At 27.6% G+C, this 12,857-nt stretch overlaps 2 protein-coding genes across 6 annotated transcripts in view; one reads left to right on the forward strand and one right to left on the reverse strand.

The window, feature by feature from the left end:
• Positions 1-12,857, reverse strand: part of LOC122635651 (tyrosine-protein kinase transmembrane receptor Ror) — a 286,700-nt gene that overhangs the window by 195,157 nt on the left and 78,686 nt on the right. The gene's annotated exons all lie outside the window — the stretch shown is intronic.
• The window catches only part of LOC122635652 (FK506-binding protein 5-like), a 40,606-nt gene that overhangs the window by 19,220 nt on the left and 8,529 nt on the right, over positions 1-12,857 (forward strand). The window lies entirely within an intron of this gene.

Genomic DNA, 12,857 nt, shown 5'->3' on the forward strand with positions numbered 1-12,857 from the left:
AGAGAGAGAGAGAGAGAGAGAGAGAGAGAGAGAGAGAGAGAGAGAGATAAAATGCATGTGCATAAAGTGCATAAAGTGCATCGCGTTACGCCCTTAAAAGTAGTTAAAATTTCACGCACCATCTTTGCGGTTTTAAATGCAGTCGAGGTTAATTCCATTACAATTACTTAGAAATATCGTATTTCTTTTTCTCTTAATTTATTATTTAAATAGAATAATTTATAATTTAAATATAAATCGAGAACGTTTAATGAGAAATTGGTATGTTAAGAAAAAGAAAGAAAAGAAAAGAGAGGGATAGTTTTTATTCAACATTGATAAAAAGGGACGAAGTAAAAATTCTATTATGTCTATGGTGTCTCATAACTTATGGTTATTTATTCTTACGATATATAATTATATATAAATATAATATTACGAAAAAGAAAAGAGAGATAAACATTAATCACTATTAATAACAAGGGACGAGATAAACGTTCTATTATGTTTATGGTGTCTTATGTTTTATGCTTATTTATTCATACGATATATAATTATATATAGTCATGTAATATTATCGAAAAAAGGAAAAAGAAAAGAATAAAAATAAAAACAGAAAAAAATTAGAAATGTTAGTACATCTCTCTTTAACGTAATTAAGATTTAAAGTAATTAATCTTTAAAGATTCACTCATTTTTAATCTCAATGATGTTCAACAATTAGATAATCTTATTAGTTATATATATATATATATATATTACAACAACAAACAAATTTATTAATAAATAAGGAGTCTTAATTTTTCATAGACAAAATTATAAATTTTTACAAAATTTTATGTATAATAAATTATTTTTAATAAAATAAAACTTTTGTCACAAAATTCGTATTGATTCGAATACATATATCTATATATCACATACAAATATGCATATAATATAATATATTATATATATATAACATAATATATAACGTATATATATATATACATATATACATAAGAAACATTTATAATAATAAATAACGAGCCTTAATTTTGCACAAACAAAATTGAAATTTTCTACAAGATTTTATATACAAATCAATGCATAAATAACTTCTAATCTTTTACAAGATTAGAATCTTTTTTTTTTTTCTTTTTTTTTCATATTTAAGACAAGATTTATATTACAAAGTTCGAATTGATACGAATAAGATTCGAACCGAGACGATTGCATATTCGAAAGAAAAACCAAACGAAATTTATATAACTCAAACATTATTAAACATTCAATAAAAACTTTTCACTAAAATACACTTTCGTTAGATTACCTGGGAAATATTAAAATATCTTACAATTCGTGATATCGATTTTCAGATCTCATAATAAGACGAAAGCACGTTTGCGGTGTCGTTGAAACGGGAATCTAGGGGGAGTGACAGGGTGGAAGATAGAGACGGGATATAAAGGGATAACTCGAAGGCGTTTCGAAAGGAGGTTTGGGGAAGGGGTGGTTAAGGAGTAGGGGTGCTGGATGGATGATCGAGACATTAGCGTGGTTTGTTGCAGTTAGAGAGACTGGTAGAGTTCGATCCTACAAACTCGCAGCTGCTACATAAGAGAACTTACTCCATAGGAATGTAACCACGAAGACGGTTGGTTGGATCGAGAGGAGGTTGAGGGGTAGTTGAGAGGTGAGAGGGGTGAAAGAGGAGGAAACCAAAGAGGGCTACGATCATTTCAGTTCTATCCAGAATTCTCGAAGGAAACTATAAGAGAAAGAGAGATAGATAGAGAGATAGATAGATAGATAGATAGATAGATAGATAGATAGATAGATAGATAGATAGATACATAGATAGAAAGAGGAAGAGAGAGAGAGTTCTTGACGGTTAGTCTGACAACGACGAAGACGACGACAAAGACGACGAAGACGATGTTAAATCTGGTTCTACTCGGTTCACGTCGGTTGCACTTGACACTTTATTAATGTTAAAACTCCTTACAGAATATCGTTCGAAACTCCGAAGGATACTTACTCGTAATATTCTCATCCTCTATACCGATGTTCCCTTTAAACCGTTCGTTATATTAAAGGCAAAGGATCCTTAGCGAGATATTACGGTTTACGTTGTTCGTCCGACATTTATTAAACGTTATCTTCTCTCTCTTTCTCTCTCTCTCTCTCTCTCTCTCTTTTTTTCTTTCTTTCTTTTTTGTTTTTTTTCATTACATCTTTTTAACCGACAGGTATACAGTTAACTTGAGGTTAGTTACAAATTGTATTGTTTAATATTATTAAAACGATCAATTACTAGAATTGATGGTATATAAATGATTCAAAAAGGATATTCATAAAGATTGACAAGAAATTTATATCACGTAATACTCAGATCAAATAGATGAAGAAAGTTCGTACGAAGTTATATCTTTGAGAATGCTTTATTAAAAAGATATATTCTTTTATAGATATTTATGATTTATTATGGGATTTATTATAAGAAATGTTCGAAAATTCCTCCTACTGCAAGAATGCAGGCTTCCATTCTTCGAACTATAATTATTGCTTAACTCTTTCAAATATTCCAACTTTGTTGGAAATAATAGTAAACGCATTTTGAATACATTCTTAAAGTTCATCTTCTGTAAATAATAATTGTCATTGTGAATTACAATAAGTATACTAAACAAAGGAATCTTATAATTTCTAAAATAAATTATATGTATGTTTAAAAGCATATATCTTTTAAATAAAGCATTTTTGGAGATTAGTTTATCCGAACTTTTTTCATCTATTTGATTCCAATAATACGTAGTATTAGTTTGGTCCCGATCAATTTGAACATCCTGTATATATCAATATAAATATATATATATATATATATATATATATATATATGCAATGTGTATGTGAGAGATAGAGAAAGAGAGGTTTATGAGAGAATACATTATGAATACATATCCGATTAATTAATCAATTAATTAACCCAGTTAATTAGCAGCGAAATCGATAGAGACAGATCGATAGAGACAGTCATTTTTATCAAGAGATATAATTAAATCGTTTCATCTTTCTAACGTGAATTTATCGAAATAATCGAAATAATAAAGATGATCTAAGAGTAAAGTGATTTCCAAGAAACTAGATATTTTATGAACCAGTTGAACGGATGATCTGATCGGTGAATGTTAAAAATATCGACGATGGTAATTATTTAAAATGATCGAAATGTTAGATCGTTAGATTGTTAGATCGTAGTATAGGGATAGGCGACGTCATAGAAAATTTTATTCAAGTATTCCGAATAGTGAATATGTCGACGTTAGTGAACGAACGTACTAATACGTGCTGTGTGTGTGTGTGTGTGTGTGTGTATGTATGTTAGGTTTAAGTATTAATGTAGAACACAAGTTGAGACGATAATTCTAGACGCTTCAAAGTTTTATTTGATTCATAAAAGATGTGCTCGCGTGAACAGGAACAACGCTCATGTATATATGTATGTATGTATATATGTATGTATGCAGATATACCTTATAGTAATCGTATAGGATAAAACAATAAATAACGATAGATAATTCCATTGGTATATTAATCGTAGATGAAATATCTAAGAGAATGTTCACTAAGTTATTTATGAATTTATTTAATAATTGATCTTAATTAATTTCTACCTTATGATTCTTAATTCTTGTAATTAATATTAATTTCTATTTATTTGTAATTTATCGCGTGTTATAATATTTATTATTCCAATTTGTCAATTTGAACAAATCTGTTAGTTGAACGAATCAATTTTTATCTTATTTGTCTTATTGTATTGATATTAATTATTTGTATATTTCTATTTTGTTTTTATATTTATTCGTATTATTATTATTTAGATTAATTCGAATAATTAATTTTTAATCTGTTATATTATGTTAATATTAATTTTATATATATATATATATATATACTAATCTCGTTATAAATATTAATTTTGAACTATTTCTCGAATTAATTAAAAATGATGGGAGATGGTAGAGTGAATAATGAAGGGTGGATTCACCAATCCGAATTTTAAATTACGATCGAATCTTATTATTATATGTATAGTATTTTTTTTAATGGGGTTGCATATACTTGAAAAGTTAATAAATAAAAAAGATAATAAAAGAAGATACTTTTTTGAAGAATTAGATCAAAAAATTTCGTCGGAAAATTTCTAAAATTGATGAAGTTACTATACCGTTTGAAGTCGACTAACTCGTCGCAAGTTTCATATGTATGTTTACATATGTATGCAAGTATGTAACTACGTGTAACTTAAACTTCGAACGTCGTTCTCACAGAACTATGTCTTTCAAATCGTTGCCAACGATATTTTGAAAACCATCGAAACTATTCGAACGTAATTTTGGCACGATTATTTCTCTGTTTAATCTTCGTCATGCGGAACATTTCTTTTTTTTTTTTTTTGTAACATTATAGAAGCACGAGAAATTTTTTTATATTTTTTTTATATTAGGAAATTAGAAGAAAAAAAAAAAAAGAAAGAAAGAAAGAAAGAAAGAAAGAAAGAAATCCGATTTTTTTCTTTTATTTACTTGAAAATTCAATCGCTCGTATTTTCTTTTTTGTATTAAATAAAAATATTAAAAAATGACTTGGCGAGAATGATTACTTTTATTGTTTTACTGAATCTGTCTAAAGGGTTTTTAGTCTCCTATATTCTTTTTTTTTTTTCTTTTATATTAAATAATAACCTTAGGAGATATTATTTTAATTTAGTATATACATATATATATATATATTATATACATTATTATATATTATTTCTTTAGTATATTAAAAAAATATATCTTAAAGTACTTAACTACGCGTTTGAAACAATCTTTTCTTTACAAATTAGAAAAATTACACACGAAATAAAATAAAAAAGAAAGAAAAGAAGCAAAACAGAAATGATCACGAAATTTCGTATTTTTTGTATCTTTCCCTTAGTTTTGTATTTTTATTTTTATTTTTATTTTTTTTTTAGATCGTCCAGGTGTACGTAAGCGATCCCCCCATTCCATCGTTAAAAGGATCAACCATCCGAATAAAGTTTACGTGCTTGAACCACCCTTAGCTTTCACTTTTCGCGACTCAGCTATCCACGTTCTCGAATGTCGCTGAAATTTACATCGTTTATATACCCTCTCGTTCCATATTTCGAGCGTCGCTTAACAATTTGTTGTTAATTTTTTTTTATTTACTTATTTTTATATATATATATATATATATATTTCTTTTTTCCTTAAAAAGTTAACCGATTAAGTTAACAGTAAGCGTCGTTTGACTTTACTACCGGGGTAATCACCCAACCGGACTAATTTCACTGTAGGAACTTTCACGTGGTTGTGTTGGAGACGAGGGTTGAAACTACCTAGGATAAATAATTTTCTTTTTTTTTTTTTTGTTTGTTTTTTCTTTGTTTCTTTTTCTCTTCTTTCTTCTTAAATTAATGGATACACCGTATGCGTTACGTTTGAAACAATAAAGTTCTCGGTACATTAAACGGAGGCGGTATACGTATCAAAATTCATGAAATTCCATGGGATAAGAGCAATTAAATCACGAGTTAAGGAAAAAAGAAAGTTAAAGAAAAAAAAAAGGACAAAATAATAATAATAATAATAATAATAATAATAATATCAATAATAATACTATTAAAAATTATTCTTCTAGAAAAGATCACCGGTTAGAAAAATTCTTTATGGTGACGTTAATCGAATATCTTGAATCACTCCGGAATAATTTTCTCTTGTTCGAAGATGAGATCGAGAATAGGAAAAAAAAAAAAAAAAGAAAACAAAAAAACAAAAACAAAAGTTAAAAATTACATTATATTAAATTAAGTAAAAAAATTAATTAAGTAAAGAATTAAATTAAATCAAATTAAAAAGTTAATTGCATATAGAATTAAATTAAATGAACAATTATATGAAATTAAATTACATTGATCTGAAATAGGAAAAGCCATTGTTTCAGTTGATAAAGAAAATTTTTCTTTCTTTTTTTTTTTTTTCTAAATAAAAATTTAACCAATAAAACATAGAAAAAGCGAGGGATGCAACGAGAAAAGAAAGAAAAGAAAAGAATAGAAAAGAAAAGAAAAATGAGAATTAAAGAAAATCTTGAGACGAAAAACAACGAATCACTATCACCATCATAAACACCAACATCTCCTCTTTCTCTTCCTCTTTCATCTCACTGTATATCGATATGGAAAATACCTTGTGATTTATGAGCCCTTGGCGTAACCGCCGACTGCACAGAACGTTCGTCATTCTGTCAATGAAATGGCTGCCCCGTGGCGATAGTCTTGTTTACGGAACTTTAAATTCTACCCCTACCTTTTTTGAAAAGGAAACAACCTGTAACCACCGTCTAGTTAACCATCCAATTTTCGATAAATATTTGTATCCTTCGATTAATCGAAATTCCGAAAGGATCAATCTCATTAAGAATTTCATTAACGGAACAACTAAGTAATACAAATAATATAATATATAAAAATTAATTAATTAATATAATAATAATAACATATGCAAAATGATATGTCAAAAATAATATATAAAAATAATGCATACAAAATAATTCAGAAAATTAGTAATAATATATAAAAAGAATATATAAAAATATGTTATGATATTATATGAATAGTATCATTGAAAATATTCAAATCTTTTTTTTTTTTTTTTTATTAATTTCGTTCTCTCTCTCTCTCTCTCTCTCTCTCTCTCTCTCTCTCTCTCTCTTTCTCTCTGTTTTTTAAGAAACTAAAAAAACCACACAACGGTTTCTATTTTTTGACTCGAAGTGGAGTTATTTGGTAATAATAAATCATTCTTAATTTTATTATATAAAAGATCGTACGTACATACATACATATATACATACATACATACATACATCAACATATATATATATACATATATACATACATACATCAACATATATATATACATATATACATACATACATCAACATATATATATATATACATACATACATCAATATATATATATACATATATACATACATACATACATACATACATACATATATACATGCATACATATATACATACATACATTATTATTATTAATTTTGATCGAATTTTCATCGATAATAAATCCATCGATTTGCCGTATCTTCCGGAGCATATGCTCGGATAAACGGCAGCAGCCAAACTACTTCGGGCAATTTTGGCTACCACTGCAGGATGAGCAGTCTGTTAGTGATAATCTACATGGGATATTGACTTGATCTAATTTTGGCCGGTTGGCAACGGACGGATGGACGTCGGTGTCACGTTCGATTATATCCACCGTCTCTCTCTCTCTCTCTCTCTCTCTCTCTCTCTCTGTCTCTCTCTCTCTTTCTCTCTCTCTCTCTCTCTCTCTCTCTCTCTCATTTGGTTATCGTCTGTGTCCAGCTTACAGAGGACTACGAATGAACTAGTAATTAACGCTATGAACCGCCTATCAACGGCAATATGCCAATGGCTCGTCTTCCTCGAGGTATAAGCACGTGCATCTCTACATATTTCCTATCAAAATTTTACGCTACCGATTTCTTTCCAGTCATCTTCATTTCTTTTTGTTGATCGACAAAATTTCGTCCAAAAAATAAAAATAAAAAAAATAAAAAAATGAAAATTATAATAATTAAATTTAATAATTAATTATACTAAGGATTTGTGATAAACCATCATTGTGATTTATATATTATTACATATATATATAAATCTATATATATAAATAAATAAATATATATATTATACATAAATACATATATATATAATATAAATAATATAAATATAACATAAATTATATATGTAAATAAATATACACATATACATATATATAAATAAATACAACATACACACACACACACACACACACACACACACACACACACACATATATAAATGAGAAACTGCAGAGATTTGTTTGAAGACAAATTCAAGAAAAAGATTGCGTATCGAATAAAAAAAAATAGCCCGATCCAAAACACTTCCCCTAACCTCGATCTACCAATTCCACTCCATCCCTTGTCGGGTTTTATCGTTTCCACCGCATTCCATCCGTTCGAAGTGCGTTTAAATGGTCGTTCTGGTTAACTGCCAACATTGTGGGTATTACCACTTTACCGTGCTCCATTTGTTTATCATCATCATCATCATCATCATCATCATCATCATCATCATCATCATCATCATCATAGTCATCGTCCTCGTAGTCGTAGTTATCGTCATCATCATCGTCATCGACTAGCTATGATGAATCATCGCAAATGCGTATTGCCTCTCGTTTAATCACGAAATACCTTCGATCTTCCTCTCAAAGTGCTAACATAATTCGTTTCTCTCTCTCTGTCTCTCTATCTATCTATCTATCTATCTATCTATCTATCTATCTATCTATCTATCTATCTATTTATCTATCTATGTATCTATCTATGTATCTATCTATCTCTGTCTTTCTACGTCTCTTTTTCTCTTTCTCATTCTATATAATCTGTCTTCCTCTAACGCTTTATTAGAGGTCAATTATGATGAATGAAAAAAAAAGAGAAAGATTGACGAAAAGAAACAAAAAAAAAAAAGAAAAAAAGAAATAGAAAAGAAACATACGTCATAAACGTATATTATCAAGTACCATAATTAAATATTACAATTAACGCATCTTATTAAATATTTAATAAATTTATAACGTTCGTTATTATAATTTACTATTAAATACTATTAATTACATATTCATAAGAATTCCAATAAAATATATTATTAATAAATATAAATATATTATCGGTAAATGTCTATTGAAATGAAGCAATATGATAGAAATATGTGAAATAATATGAAAACTCGATGTTTCGATAAAAATATCGCGAAGGTGAAGAAAAGAGAAAGAATGAGAAAAAGAATGATAGACGGAGAGACGGAGAGAGAAAGATGAATCGATCTCTGTCTTAATAAGCTTAAAAATTACGAGCATGGGTATTGAATTGTACATTTAAAAAAAAAAAGAGAGGGAGAGAGAGAGAGATAGAGAGAGAGAGAGAGAGAGAGAAAGAGAGAAAAGAAGGAAAATCAACAGACGAAAAAAAATCAATAAAAAAAAAAAAAGAAAATTCTGTCGTAACCTTCCCGAAGTAATCACGAGTCTCTACTTCAAAGTCTGCTTACGACGGTACATGAAAATCATAACGAGAGAGAAACAGAGAGAAAGATAGAGAAAATAGAAGAAGAAGAAGAAGAAGAAGAAGAAGAAGAAGAAGAAGAAGAAGAAGAAAAATTTTAACTTTTTCAAGAGTGTTCGTTTGAGTAGAGTAACTCTTATTGCAGTGAGACTTAAAAGAAAGATAAATGATAAGTTCGAAAAGGAATTCAAAGTTGCGTCGAGAAACTAAATACATCTCTGGAGTTTATCTTTGATCAACATCGTCATCGCAAAAGAAAAGAGAGAGAGAGAGAGAGAGAGAGAGAGAGAGAGAGAGAGAGAGAGAAAGAGAGAATACGTGAGAGATTATGAGAAAAACACGAAAGTCGAATTTCTCCTCGAGAGAATTCGTACCTGTGATCTTCTTCTTGTTCAAAGCTTTTTTTCTCACCTTTACTTTCTTTGTTATATATATACATATTTTTTTTTATTATTTTTTTCTTTATTTTTGTCTCTCTCTTTCTCTTTCTCTCTCTCTCTCTCTTTCTGTTTCTCTATCTGTCCATCTTTTTCTCTCTCTTTCCTCTTTCATATACCTTTTTGCCTCTGGCTCGGTCGTTCTTTCTATTTTAATATGCAAACTCACAAGTTAATGTACGCCGTCTCTGTTTATGCACTTCTTTCGAGAACATTCCGCACGCAGTCCCTTTTCCGCATCAAATGCGGAATCATTTTCCTTTACTTTCTCGGAGAAGGACAAGCAACTAACCAAGCAAGCAAAGCAAGCAAGTAAGCAACGAAACAAGCAAGTCAGCAAGCAAGCAAATAATTAATACGAGAACGATCAGATGTAAACAAACGAATGTTATTGCTTATCTCGAGGCTGTACATGATGTAGATGATCTAAAAGGAAAAAAAAAAAAAAGAAAAAAAAGAAAGAAAGAAACGAAAGCAAAAAGAACAGAAGATGAAACACGAGTCGATGAACGATCATCGGCTTAATAAGTTTTCTATAAAGGCAAAATTATTGCTTGCTTGTTTGTTTGTTTGTTTGTTTGTTTGTTTGTTTGATTGATTGTTTTTTTATTTATTCTTTGGATGGTCAGTCGAAAAAACTGTTCTTCGAAGTTCTACCACGGTTTTTAAAATAGAAAAGAGATAAATAAATCAACGAATGAAAGAAAGAGAGAGGAAATCAATCGATCTACGTATCCAAGTATCTATGATCAATTCATTTCGAACTGTTCCAATAGAAATATTAATTGTTTATCGAATCTCAATTAAAACGTCTGAAACTATATATGTATATATGTATGTATGTATTTATGTTACATTTTGACGTCGAGAGAAAAAAAAAAAAGGAAAAATGATTTTCATAATCGCCATTTTTAGTTCTTCTTTTCTCTCCTTATTTGCACGTAATTAATTTTATAAATAATATAATCATTTAATAAATCAATTCAAATGTGTCCGATATAGCAGCACGTGTATTACGAGAATTGTTTTTCGACGAAAATTCGACAGGAAATTAAAACGTTTCGTACGATTTTTTATACGGTCTCGATAATATCCCCCGAGGGGATTATCAAAAATGAAAAAACAAGAAAAAAAGAGGAAAAAGGAAAAGGAGAATTAAAACAAAACAAAACAAAAAAATGTAAATCAAATAGCCCCTGAGGTGCATTAAAAAAATAAATAAATATAATAAAAAATAAAAATAAACAATATTAAAAACAGAAAAAAACAAAACAAAACAAAAAATATATCAGTCGTTTGCAGGAAGCGCCATTTTTAATATTTTCATTTGATAATATAAAAAAAAAAAATGAAAAAATAAAAGCTAAAAAGAAAATATCCTGAGCGATCGATTTTAACATGCAATTTTTGATCAAAAAAATTGTATTCTTTTTTCTTTTTTTTTTTTTCTGTCTTTTTATAACCCTCCTACGTGAGGTTAATCGATGAATTTCAGCCAGAAATAAAATATCATACGGACAGAAAAAAAAACCTCCAATTATTATTATTATAAAAAAATTAAAGACAATAAATACGTAAGTAAAGAAATAGATAAAAGAATAAAAATAATTAAAGATTGAAAAAATTAGTGAGTAAAAAGAAAAATAATTAAATAAAAGAAAAACTGCTATAAATAATAAAAAATTCTCAACAAAATCTGGACCGTCATTGACCGTCATTGTTTGAATTTTTTTTTTTTTTTTTTTTTTTTTTTGAATACTCCATCTTCTCTATTGAAACATGAATTAGATTGTAATATCAATAATAAGAGGATAAGATAAAGTTTCGTTCATATAATCTTTCATATCTCTTCTCAACGAAGAAGTCTCCCTCTTAACCCTCACTCCATCTTTCTTTAACGAACTACGTTTAATATACCTATTAATTACTAAACAGGGTTGAACAACCCTGCAAAGTAATATTACTGTGATAGATAATCAATAGAAAATAAGAACCATCTTTGAGGACAATTCAAACCACTATGAATCTATAGAAAGTCTATTAAATTATCTTGGAGCAGTGTTTCTCAATCTTTCATATAACGTATCAAAATCGAATAAATTTGTTTTTAATGTTAATTACAAACAACTGAATATTAATAACGATATAATTTAAATACAATAAATACAATTTTTTTTTTACATACGTATGTTAAATAAATTCGTTCGAATTAAATTGATTCATAAATATAATAGAACAAATCCGAAGAAACGTAATGATATTGCTTCGTAGATCGTTCTCAAAAGAGACAATGATCTCTCGTCATTATATTCTCGAAAAATTTAACAAGAATATTCTCGTTCGAATCTTGTCGAAGATTATTTCTTGTTTTTCTTTTTTTAATTTTTTGTTTCTATCCCATATCCCTTAAAAAAAAAAAAAATGTTCCAAATCTATCTTCGTAAAAAAAGTTTCTAACGCTTTCGATGTGTTAATTCACAAAAATATAAGAATGTCCTTCAGTGCTACTAATTATATAAAAAAGAAAAACAAAAAAAACAAATTAGAGTATGAATGAAAAATGCTGAGAATGAATGGAGAAACGCTGAATTAAAATTGAAGCATATTGAACAATAAATTGTCTAGACATCGTTCTTATGTAAGTGTGTCGTTAAAATAACGTCGATACAAAGTACAGTCAATATAACAAAAAATAAAATGAGAAAATAAAGAAGTAAAGCGAGAGATAGATAGAGATATGATAAAAGAAAAAAAAAAGTACAAACGAAAGAGAAAGAGAGAGAGAAAGAAAGATTCATATATATATATATATATATACATATACACACACATATATAAAATATAAATACATATATGTGTATATATATATATATATATATATAAATATGTATAATATATATATTCTCTTATATTTGCATATATACATTTTTGTAATATATATGTAATATAAAATATAAATATGCAATATATATGTATATATATATATATATATATATATACATATATATATACACACATATATAAAATATAAATACATATATATGTGTGTATATATATAAATATGTATAATATATATATTCTCCTATATTTGCATATATATATTTTTGTAATATATATGTAATACAAACACACACACACACACAAATATAAAAGAAACAAGATTACAACCGAAGAAGAAGATATATATATATATATATATATATATATATATATATATATATATATATA

This window comes from Vespula pensylvanica, chromosome 18, assembly GCF_014466175.1.
Source record: "Vespula pensylvanica isolate Volc-1 chromosome 18, ASM1446617v1, whole genome shotgun sequence".
Lineage (NCBI taxonomy): Eukaryota > Metazoa > Arthropoda > Insecta > Hymenoptera > Vespidae > Vespula > Vespula pensylvanica.